Source organism: Humulus lupulus, chromosome 4 (genome assembly GCF_963169125.1).
Source record: "Humulus lupulus chromosome 4, drHumLupu1.1, whole genome shotgun sequence".
In the NCBI taxonomy this organism is placed as follows: domain Eukaryota; kingdom Viridiplantae; phylum Streptophyta; class Magnoliopsida; order Rosales; family Cannabaceae; genus Humulus; species Humulus lupulus.
The window spans coordinates 77,414,482-77,426,678 of record NC_084796.1 but is presented as its reverse complement, the minus strand read 5'-3'; positions in this window follow the sequence as shown (position 1 = coordinate 77,426,678).

The following is a 12,197-nucleotide window of genomic DNA, read 5'->3' as shown; positions in this document are numbered from 1 at the left end:
AGCTTCCCCTAGGGCTGAGCATAAAATCCGAAAAACCGAAAAAACCGTATACACCGACCTTCCGAACACCGAAAAAACCGAAACTGATTAAACCGAACATCGAAAAAACCGCCACTATTCGGTCGGTTTGAAAATTTTGTCCGGACCGACCGGCGGAACCAAAACCGACCGAACAATATAATATATAATAATATAATATTATTTAATTATTAATTATTAAAATTATTAAATAAAAATAAAAAAAATATGAAATTATGTTCTATATATTTATGTTTCAAAAATGCACAAAAATGGATTCCAACAATCCAAAAATTTTAGTTTTTTAACTAAAACTTTCAAAATAAAAAGTTAAAAAAAATAAGAAATTCAGTTTGGTTGGTTTAACCGACCAAACCCCGGTCCAAAACGGTCGGTTTTTTCTTTTAACTGGTTTGGTAGGTCGGTTTTTGGATTGCACCAATCCGGACCGAAAACCGAATTTTGGATTTTATGTTATGAAAAAACCGCCCAAACCGACCGATGCTCACCCTTAGCTTCCCCTATAAATAGGACTACCCAAACCTGTAAACATTCAATTTACTATGAAAATTTGCAACAGATCACAGAGCATTACTCATAACCATTCTAAATTTCATATCATTCCAAAGAATTAGTTGAAAGGATACCTTAATCCGAATATCATTGCTGAGCCTCCAATCATATGCAAAGTAGCAACTTGTTCCACATCCTCTGAAGTTATAAAGATTGACTCGTGATTCATGAATGATGGGTCCACTGGAATTGAGACGACTGTGTTTATTCCCTTAACTCTGCAAAAATCTCTCACCATAAACTAAAGGCTAACATGGATGTGATTCATGATGTGATCTGCAAATGGTTGGCCTTTGGTCAGAGTGTTTTCTGGATTGACGTGAGACTCAGCTGATGACAGATGTGGGCTAGTTAGAGAATTATGGTTCGTCTTATCCTTGGATGGGCTTTTTGACATAGGAGGTTTCTTTTTTAGAGGACCCTACGCAACATCAAGTAAAAATAATATTAAAATAATGGACCAACAAATATTTTAATAGGTAACAAATTAAAGAATTCTTTTATACATGATCAGTCATAACTAATTCTTTTGGCCAAGGAATGAATACATCATAAGTATCTCGAACATAGCGTATCTTCCCAACAGAACATGGGATTTCAGCATCCTCTTGTAACATTTTGGTGACTCGCACCCTCGCGTATTCGTCTGTCAGTTGAACACCATGAATAGTCAGTGGACCCACTCCATCAATGATAACACCCTCTGCCACCACATTATGAATATTATCTTAACAAAGTATCACATCCTACATGTACGGTGTGTGATATTCTTTGTCATTCTGCATGTACGGTGTGTCATCATGCATGTATAGTGTGTGATATTCTTCGTCATTCTACTTGTCATCATTGTCGTGCTCATCCATATCATCTATCCCACCTGCTTGTTTAGCTCTTTCCTCCTCTAAAGCTTTAAGTTCTGCTCTGAGCCTTGCAATTTCTGCATCTTTCTTACTAACAACATCAGCCATTTCTGTTGCTATTTTTGGTTTTCTTCCAAAGACGGACGAAATCTTCGCAAATGACCTACAATAATCAACCAAATTTATTTAAAAACTAAAATATTGTAGAATGAAGTTAAATGCAATAAATAAAAAATAATATCATACCCAGGTGCTCTAACATGGCCTGGGTGCTCAGGTGTCCCTAAAGCTTGCGTTAATATGTCATTCCGACCCTTTGCAATGATTTCTCCACTACTAACTTTTTCTTTCAGCTCATTCTGTCAAACAAACCAGTGATCACTTATATTAGTGACTTATAAGAACTTTATCATTCCTACATTACTTTAAAATACTTGCTTGAAACCACTTACAATTCTTGCTTCAATTTGTTTGTCCAAATCTATGACAAGAACCTTCTTCTTTTCTCGTGCTTTTATCCAAACTTGGTACCATTCTACATCTACCACACCTAGTTCATTTTTCTACAATATACAACAATTAATTAAAGTTGGTAGTGCAATATTCTTCATAACAGGTTGACAGTTGTAAAATAGTGATGTGAATTACGTACCAAGTCCTCTCTAACATTGGCAAGCCCTCTACGAGATGTACGATGCCTTGAAGTATATTTGAGAGCTCTTTCACGTTGTGCTTCCCGTAAAGCCTACATAAAATAAGTAACGATAAGTTTTCAAGCAATTATTAATATTTCAAAACTAATAAATCATATACGTAATAGATATACATAATAGTACCATAAACTCGGGAGATAAACGATGGCTAACAAAGGTCCTCCAATCTTCTAGGTCAAGTTCTGGATATTTCTTAGGAAGGATTTGGAGTTCATCTATTAGACTGTCTTTTGCCAAAGGGTAGATGTAGTCACTAGTGATGTTGGTCTTAAAATCTCTCATCATTCTTCCCGCACATTTAATTAATTCTGGTTTCCAATTTTCTGGAATGTTAAAACCACTCTGAAATAGAAAGAAAATGATTAATGAAATGCAAAGTAATTCATGAAAATGATCAATATATTAAAGTAATTAAAATATTTTCTTACATATACATCCTCCCATATTCTATTCTTCAATTCTTGTGGGACTTGTCTCCAATCCTTATAATTGAGAGAGACTGTTCTCCTAGTTTTAACTCCAAGGTACGATTGCATCTCACTATATGCTTTCCCTATAGGTTGACCTTTATCATTAAACTTAATATTTCTCTTTATTCCCTTAGCTTTTTGATTATTGATATTGTTCTTCTTTGTTGGGCCTCGCCTATTTGGTGTGTTCTACCCTTCAGAATTTGTCATCTGCACATAAACAAGAATTAACGTTACAATTATGACATAAATAAATACATATTTAACATAAAAATGAATACATTACTCACTGGACACATTTTCTTTTCCTTTTTCTTTTCTTGGTTGATTCACAATCTACCCATATTCCGTCTCTAATATCATTTCTAATGTATTCCCCATCATCATCATCTTCATTGAAATCATGGATTTGCTCAAATTTCTCATGTATTGGTTGTCCAACAATAAAATTGTCATGAAACAAATCATCATTTTCTTCGTCATTTTCATCTTCTATAAGCTGCCTTTCCGGGGTTCGTAAAACAACTGACCATTTATCATCAGCAGGATCAGTTATGTAAAACACTTGTTTTGCTTGGTTAGCCATGATGAAAGGATCATTCTTGTGACCTTTCTTACTTAAATCAACCAAAGTGAATCCAAGTTCATCAATTCTAACCCCAACATTGTTGTCCACCCAAGAACACTTGAGAAGGGGAATTTGAAATAAGGAATAATCAAGCTCCCATATTTCTTCAACAACCCCATAATATGTCATAGTACCAGCTACTGGATTATTGTCCTTTGCACTAGCGAAATGCATTGCTTATGCAACAATACTTACTCCACTATTTTGAACCATTCAAGCATCATCTCTTGACTTTGTGTGAAATCTTTTTCCTCCAACAATGTAAGCATGGTGCTTTATTGCATGAACACTTGCTCCAAATGATATGCGTTTTAACTCTATCGACACTCCATGGTTTTCTTCTCCCAACCTTGCTAGAATAGTATTTTTCAACCATCAACTAAATGTTTTATGATGCTCATCTATAATCCATTTCTGTTTATTTTTAACCTTGTTTGGAATCATTGATTGTAATAACTCCATGTGCTCACTGTCAATACAAAGTACAACATTAAAATTTCAATTATACTTAAAAATGAGCATAATGTTTATTAAATTTATAACTTACTTTATATATGGTTGAACCTCAGGATTGTTTTCCAACAAAACTAAATGAGCTTGATCTAATTCTGCACGAGATATGGTCACTATTGTTCATTTCCCTCGTAATCCTCTATCAACTCCATCCAAGTTATTCCGTGGTTTGCTAATTCTGATTGTGTCGATTCCAACCATGTACTCTGAACAAAATTCCACATCTTCTTCTGCTAAATAACACTCGACCATACAAGCTTCAGGACAATGGTGATTACGTACATATCCTTTCAACACCTTCATATTCCTTTCAAATGGATACATCCATCTCGCCCAAAATGGCCCACACAACTTCGCTTCTCTTACTAAATGGACCATCAAATCCATCATGATGTCAAAAAAATATGGTGGAAAATATTTTTCAAGCTTGCATAAAGTTTCAACTATTTCATCATGCAATGCATTCAACTTCTTCATTTCTAATTCTTTATCGCATAGTTGATTAAAGAAGATGCACACGCTTGTCACACTATCTCGAACTCTTTTTGGTAAAACTGGCCGAATGGAAATTGGAAGTAATTATTGCATTAATATATGACAATCATGTGATTTCATTCCAATTAACTTCAAATCTTGCATAGACACCAAGTTTCGAACATTCGATGAATAACCATCAGGGACTTTCATCTCTACCAATGATTGACATACGGCTTGCTTCTCTTCTTTAGACAATGTAAAACAAGCAGGAGGCAAATATGTGCGTTTACCTTTTTCTTCAGGTGCCAAGCAGTGTCTTATACCCATCTCAACAAGATCTAAACGACTAGACAAATCATCTTTGGTTTTACCTGGGATATCAAGTAATGTACCGATTATACTTTCACATACATTTTTTTCTATGTGCATGACATCCAAGCAATGTCTAACGAGTAAATCTTTCCAGTAAGGAAGTTGAAAGAAAATTAATTTTCTTTGAAAACATCCATTGAATTTTTTGTTTTTATTCTTCTTCCCATACCTAAAGTCAACTTTTTCTACTTCCTTAAGAATTTGCTCACCTAACAATGGCAAAGGAGCAAGGTCTCATTCCACAGTACCATCAAATGCTTTTTCTTTATTTCTGTCAGGATGACTTAAATGCAAATATCATCTATGATCCATATAACACATTTTGCGTCCATTTGACAAGCGACGGGCCCTTGTGTTGGTGCAACAAATTGGACAAGCTTGGTAACCTTTTGTGCTCAAACCTGATAGATTACCATATGCTGGAAAATCATTAATAGTCCATAACAACACCACTTTCAAATTAAAAACTTCTTTTTTAAAACCATCATATGTCTCAACACCATTTTCATACAACTCTTTCAAATCATCAATTAATGGTGCCAAATAAACATCGATATCGTGTCCTGGTTGTTTTGGGCCTGAAATCATTAATGAAAGCATCATAAACTTTCTTTTCATGACCAACCAAGGAGGAAGATTGTACATAACCAAGAAGATAGGCCATGAACTATGCCTACTACTAAGAGATCTATGCGGGTTTACTCCATTAGCAGCTAAACCGAGACGAAGATGTCTTGGTTCATTTTTTAATTCTGGATTGATATAATCTACCTTCTTCCAGGCCTGTGAATCTGCAAGAAGTCGAAGTTTACCATCTTTCACTAGTCCAGTCTCGTGCCATATTAAGTTCTTAGAGTGTTTTGCACTTCGATATAATCGCTTCAGCCGCGAAATCAAAGGTAAGTACCATAGCACTTTCTGAGGAATAAGTTTCCTAATCTCCTTACTTTTGTTAGGTTTGTACCGTGATAAACCACATTCTGGGCAAGCGTCCATGTCTGCATACTCCTTACGATATAAAATACAATCATTCGGACATGCATGAATCTTCTCATACTTCAACCCTATCAAACTTAATGTTTTCTTTACTTCATATGTAGACTCTGGAAAACAATTTTCTAGCGGCAAAATCTCCTTGAAAGCAGCTAAAAATTGACTAAAACACTTATCACTAACTCCATTTTCTGCTTTTATGTTATAAAATTTAACCATTGTGGGCAATCTTAGTTTATTGCAACCACTGAACAATTGTTTATCTGCATCTCGAACCATACTATCAAATTTTTCTGGATTATGAAAAAACTCTTCTTGTGCTTCATCAAGCAATTCTATAGGATGATCATCAAAATCATCACTCTCAAAATCATTACTCTCAAAATCATCTACACCTCGCGTACCTAATGGATATGGGTCGTCATTTAATAATTCTCCATACCAATACCATTTACTATAATTTATATCAAATCCCCGACAAAATACATGATCCTTTATCATGGTAATATTCCCCTTTACTCCAATACCACAATCGATACAAGGACAACGAATTTTTTGTGGATCACTACAATTGTTTAGGAAAAACTCTAAAAATTTGTTGAATCCATCTTGAAATTGTGATGTTTCTCTCCTCTCAAGCATCCATGATTTATCCATACTAATAACAATATTAAATTCCTAATAAGTTAGAAAAAAACTTATATTAGGTTCTAGTCTTATAAAAATTTTAAAAAATTCGGCAAAGTATCCTCTGTTTCTATAGCATACTGTAATTTCATAATTACCTATAAAACCAATACAAACAAACACAATAATCAAGCATAGATGAATCCATCATTATTAGGTTCTAGTCTTATAAAATTTTTAAAAAATTCGGCAGAGTATCCTCTGTTTCTATAGCATACTGTAATTTCATAATTACCTATAAAACCAATACAAACAAACACAATAATCAAGCATAGATGAATCCATCATTATTAGGTTCTAGTCTTATAAAATTTTTAAAAAATTCGGCAGAGTATCCTCTGTTTCTCTAGCATACCGCAATTTCAAAATTTCCTATAAAAACAACACAAACAAACACAATAATCAAGCATAAATGAATCCATCCTTATATCACCACAGCACGCAAATTTCTCAGAGCCTACTTCACTAATTTTCAAACATAACTTTCACTAAATCCAACATGCATGATTTAATTAGTCTTATCTTTATACATAAATCTTGTAGTAATATAAATAAAAAAAAAATAACTAACCTACAATATTACTCTTCAATTCACCCGAAATGAACAACAAAGTTCACCACTCAATCAACGACCCTACTAAAACATTACTTACATAATTAGTAAACTACATAATTAATTATCAAACCATTAAATAAAAAAAAATCAAACTAGTTAAAGAAACGAATGAACAACACTTTGATCATCTTCAAACTATTTATTTTTTTCAAATATTTAAAAAGCAAATTTATCTATTGTCACAATTTCTAAAATTCTCTAATATACATATATATTTATAATAAACCAAATTTTTATCACATTATTTAACCTAACAAAATAAACAAATAATTAGAAAAGTTAACAAAATGTTAATAATATTAATTATAAAATTCGGAATAATAAAAAAATAAAAAAACATAGAAAAATAAAAAATTATCATCAAAACCATATTTTAGTAATCCATACCTGTTTTGAAGCTCAAAAACACCTTGCAATGACAAAACTCCGGTCAAAATCCGGCAAGAAACACCAAGAAACCATGAGAGAAAATACCCACGGCCAAATGTATTTTTTTTCTCTAAAAAACAAAAAAAATGGATTTTTGGAGAATGAAAATAGGTGTTGGCTCACGATTGTTAATGGAGGTTTTGGAGTTTTTTTGTACAGAGGAGAGAGAGTGATATGACCGTTCGGGTTGGGGGAGAGGGTTATATAACCCTTTTACTTCGGTTTTTAGGTAAAAACCGAAGTAGAAAATGCACTTTCTACTTCGATTTTTACCTAAAAACCGAAGTAAAAGGGGCTGAGGAAGGTTTTTACCTAAAAACCGAAGTAAAAGGTGCACAAGGGCCACGCTTGGCTTGACCATTTTTTCACATCTTTATTAACTCTAAATATAAGTCACAGACATGTGCAACCAAACATGACCCTCCTCACTTTGAATTTTTAACTTCGTTTTTTTTAAAAAAGCGAAGTAGTATGTAATTTTTTTCAAAGCGCCAATTTCGAAAGCGAAGTAAAAGAGTTTGAAAAGGTTTTTACTTCAGTTTTTTTGTATGCTCAGTATAAAAACCGAAGTAAAAGCTTATATTTTTAGTAGTGATTGTTGAGGGGAATCAATTCAACACCACTTGACATAATGCATTATTATTGATGTATTTTTATGTTGAACTTTATATATTTTAATTTAAAATATAATGTATAAGACCAAATTGTAAATTGTACCAATGGTAATGTTGGACACCATATCTTATAGCAATGCTCTTCATCCAACACAAATTGTTGATAAGATTAAAAAATATAAAAAATAAACAAACAAAAAATGAGGACATTATTGTGACACCACTCACAAACTTTTTCTTAATAAAGCTGTGAAATAATTTTTTTGAAATTGACTACTTTACCAGCATTAAATAATAATACATCCAATTCTATATCATTAAGATATGGCAAATTTTTATTGGAAATGAAAGTTATTCACAAATTTTCCTTACTGGAAATCCAAATTTATTTTATTTCACAAAATATATAAGAAGGTTATGCTTTGGGGACATGCATTTTGTCCTTATCAGAAGGTACATTTTTATTTTTTTTATTTTTGGTAAGTAAAAAAATTATAATATAATTTTTTTATATGACGGTGTACAATGTAATTATTTAGGACCTCCCACTAATTTTTAGAAAATTTCGAATGATTTACGGTGTCAAAAACATGTTTTAAAATAAATTATTTCATGTGTGTATAAAACATGCTTCAAAACAACATGTTTTATGTTTTTGGTACTGTATATTATTCGGTATTTCACAAAAAAATGTGGGAGGTTCTAGATAAATATATTGTACACCGTCATATACAAAAAATTAAATTACAACATATTCAGTGACAAAAACACAAAAATAGGTTGTTTTAAAGTCTCTTTTTGGCACCGTAATTATTCGAAATTTCAAATAACTAGTAGAATATCTATTAGAGCACTCTCAATGGGTGTTCTATTCTATATTACAAAATACATCACCAAAACATATTTTTTTTATAATTTACCTCAAACTTTTACAATATATTATACATCAACTTCTCTATTTTTTTTTTCTCTACATCATTTAAATATTATATATATTTTTTAAAACATTTTATTCATTCTAAGAAATAAAGTAATTAAATATAATAGTAACAGACTCATATATATATATATACAAAAGTTTATAATAAAGTAATAAAATATTTATAGCTTGATGAATATTGTTTCACTACATATTGAGAAATACTATTTATTTAGGTAAAAAAATATAATTTTACATTACCCATTGGAAGACTATTTAACCATTTTTTCTCTATATTATAAATAATAAGACGTTTTACATCTTTTATTGGGAGTGCACTTATAACTACAATGTACATCATCATATAAACAAAAAATAAGTGATAATTTCTTTATGTTTACCCCAAAAAATGGATGCTGATGATGTGGCAAGGATTTCTCACACGTAGTTGACACGTGGCAGAAGCACTGCTCGACTATCGACCAGAAGCACACCGCATCGTCAAGGTTAATTTTTAATACGACTAGTCTGGTCGTATAACCTGATTTATTTCCTTCTTAAGCTGTAATCTTATAATAACTACATTGAATATTTCTTCATTATGATCTTGATACTAGATTATTAAGGAAAGATATGGCCCGTGTAACCCTCCTTGAGCCTATAAATATACATGAAATAGCTCAAGGAAGGGACTTTTGACTTTTTGATTCCTGAGTCTTTTTGCTAAATATTGAGAGAAAAAAGAGCTATGGTGAATTGTCCATCGTCTTGTTGTAATATATTCAAGGTTTGTGAAACTTAAGAACCCTAGTTCTTTGATCACGACCTTGAGATTCAATAATAACAATAGCATTAAGTGGACGTAGGTCATTACCATTCTTTGGGGCCGAACTACTATAATTCCTTGGTGTTTTCTTCCTTTATGCTAGATCATCTTTTTCAATTGTCATTCTATCTTTTGTTGTATATTTGACTCCGTGTCGTTGGCCAAATTGAGGGTCAACATTCTGGTGCTTTCATTGAGAGTTTGAGAAAAAATTGTGAACAAATCTAATGGCAAAAACATTCAAGAAGACTAGACAGGCTACTGGCGCTGCACCATCCCAACCTCCTCCCCCAAATGTGGCCGAGAATGACCCACATTTGGAGTTTGATGAGGAGGAACTAGACTCCGAAACGCTGAGGGCAATGCTAGGAGTGTTGCAAGATGAGTTGGCCAATCTAAGGGCCAATCAGGAGAATGTTGCGAAGACGATGGCGCTGCAGTAAAGGGAAATAGAACGCCAGCGTCAAGAGCTGAGTGAGCGGCAGGCGGATATGTATCATCGGCAGAGGGATGCCATGGCCGCCCTTGAAGTAGCCATTCAACTGGCTAGGAGTCAAGATGTACCAGACTCCTAGCCAGATCAGCCACCAAGCGCACCACCTCAAAGAGGTCCCAATCCAAGCCCTCCGCTCCAGCCAACAAGTCCTCAAAGGCCGGAGCAGCCGCCTATGGCTCAGGATGATGTCCCACCTAGGGATCCTGAGCAGCAACCTCCATCCCAGGCTGGTTGAGGCAATCCCCAGTGCCAGATGCAGAATAGGGAAGGGCAGCCACCCCGTAGCCCTAGACGCCCAGGGGATGAAGAGCTGAATCTACCGAGCAGGGGGCAGCGTCCTTCTGCCAACAGATGAACATCGAGTCAGGCTCTGCGGTCAGGGGCCCCCCACGGCATAACAATGCACGAGGACCTAATGACCAGTGCAGGCCTCCCCCTGACGCTCGGGAGATGCCACCCCGAGGAGGAAATAGCGTGAACAGCCGGTCACGCCATAGTCAGCCAAAATTTAGAGATGGCCATGGCTATAATGAAGCTGATTCTGAGAGAGGAAATGATGGCCGGAGAAATGAAGAGAGAGGTGGAGGCAGAAGCCCCCCACCTAGAGAAAATAGGCCAGTAAGCCACAACGCTGGGGGGCAACCCAGGCAGCCGAACGTCTTTAGTCGGCTAGGAGCTAGCGAGCAGAGACGTAGAGATGATGATCTTAGGGACGTACTTAACAACCGCCATGAGAGGCACGACGAGTACGCTCCCCCGGCACCAGCGGCCCCAGCAGTCCCGTAAGCTGTTCAAGCTCAGATTAATGCCCTAAACTAGGCAGTACAGCAACTGGTCTGGGGAAGAACGTCCCATATCGAGTATGATAGGAGGAGGGGCACCCCCTTTGTACAGAGTATTGTTGCGGCCGAAACCCCAGTAAGTTCAAGATGCCTACATTGCAAAACTTCGACGGGTGCGGAGACCCAGTATCTCACGTTAATAAGTTTGAGTTACAAATTGACATACAAAAAGTGTCGGAAGACGCCCGCTGCCGGATCTTCCCTGCGACACTATCTGACACCGCCCAGGAGTGGTTCTTCAAGTTCCCTCCTACTAGTATAGTTTCTTGGGAAATGTTCGTGAAGGAATTTTACGAACAGTTCTACGCGGGTCGTGTACACCCCACAGAGGCCAACCAGTTGGTCTAGATACACCAGAAAGAGAGAGAACCCTTGAAAGAATATGTCCAACGCTTTTTGCGAGCAGCAGCTGGAGCCAAGACAGTGGACGATGAAGGTAAGATGATGGCCCTAACTACTGGAGTTAGGCGTCATTCTCCCTTTTGGAGTAGCCTCAGAAAGCATGGGGTTAGAAGTACCCAAGAATTCTTGGATCGGGCTGATCGATATATCAAGCTCGAAGACGCGATTGCCAACGAAGGGAAATCACCAACAAAATACAAGGGGCCCAAAGAACCCACCAAAGCCACCAATGGGTTGGAAAAGCCCAATGGCAACGGCAAAGGCAACGAGAATGGCAATGGTAAGAATGGAGGAAAACGGGTGAACAATGAACCCTCAGTCTCTGAGAGTAAGCGCCCCAAAGGCAATCAATATAAGCCGAAATTCACCAACTACACGACCCTTGTCGAAAGCCGAGCTGAAGTTTACCAGGCGACCAGCTCAAGCGTACCTTACAAATGACCCACAACTATAAGGAAAGATATCTCCAAGAGAGATACAACAAAGTTCTGTCATTTTCACAACGACTACGGGCACGACACCAATGAATGTAACCAGTTGAAAGACGAGATTGAGTTCCTGATCACGCAGGGACATTTGAGAAGATATGTGCGAGCTACAGGAGGGTCTCATCAAGAGGCTCAAGGTGGCACCGAGTAGGCACCTGCACGCCAACTCTCGCCACCTCTATAGCCAGCTCCTGTGGCAGGCACTTTACTCACCATCTACGGAGGCCCACATCTTGCAAGAGACAGTGGGAAGGCAAGGGA